Consider the following 649-nt stretch of genomic DNA (forward strand, 5'->3'; position numbering starts at 1 on the left):
ACAACCCCAACCCCAACCCCCGGGACCCCGTTCCAATGTGTACTCCCTACAGGCCGATCTGGCGGCCGCCATCGAGCAGGCCAAGTACGGCCGCGCGTACGACCAGGGCAGGTACGACAGCACCTCGGATACATCTGCCCGTGTAACCCCATTTGTAAAATCACCACTTCTGCACGTGCAGATAAACCCCCTACCCCATCCCATTAAGGAAACTATAAAAACCCTAATCCTTAAACAAAACCCTAAAACCGCCTTCAAACCCCGGTAACCGCAAATTTGACGGGGCAGGCTTTCCAGAGCTCCTCATCTCGCAAGAGCGTTTCTTTTCTTTATTTGTACAACAGCAACGGTCAAAACTTAACCACCAACTAACTGACCGGTTCCCATTACGCGACTTGATATGCACTCTTTGTAGGTTCGTTGGTGCCGCCCGCAAGCGGCGGTTTGCGGTTATGGAGGCCGGTATCAGTTTGGTGGCCACGTTGCTCCCGGCCATCGAGCCCGTGGAGTACACCACTATTGTGCCCTCGTTGAGAAGCCCCCTGGGGAGAACCGTACATGCAGGTGTGTTTGTCTGTATGTTTACCTGTATGTATGTCTGTGTACAACTAATTGCGGACCGGCGGAAGTATGTACGGCACAACCCCTT

This window comes from Volvox carteri, assembly GCF_000143455.1.
Source record: "Volvox carteri f. nagariensis unplaced genomic scaffold VOLCAscaffold_21, whole genome shotgun sequence".
NCBI classification, from domain to species: domain Eukaryota; kingdom Viridiplantae; phylum Chlorophyta; class Chlorophyceae; order Chlamydomonadales; family Volvocaceae; genus Volvox; species Volvox carteri.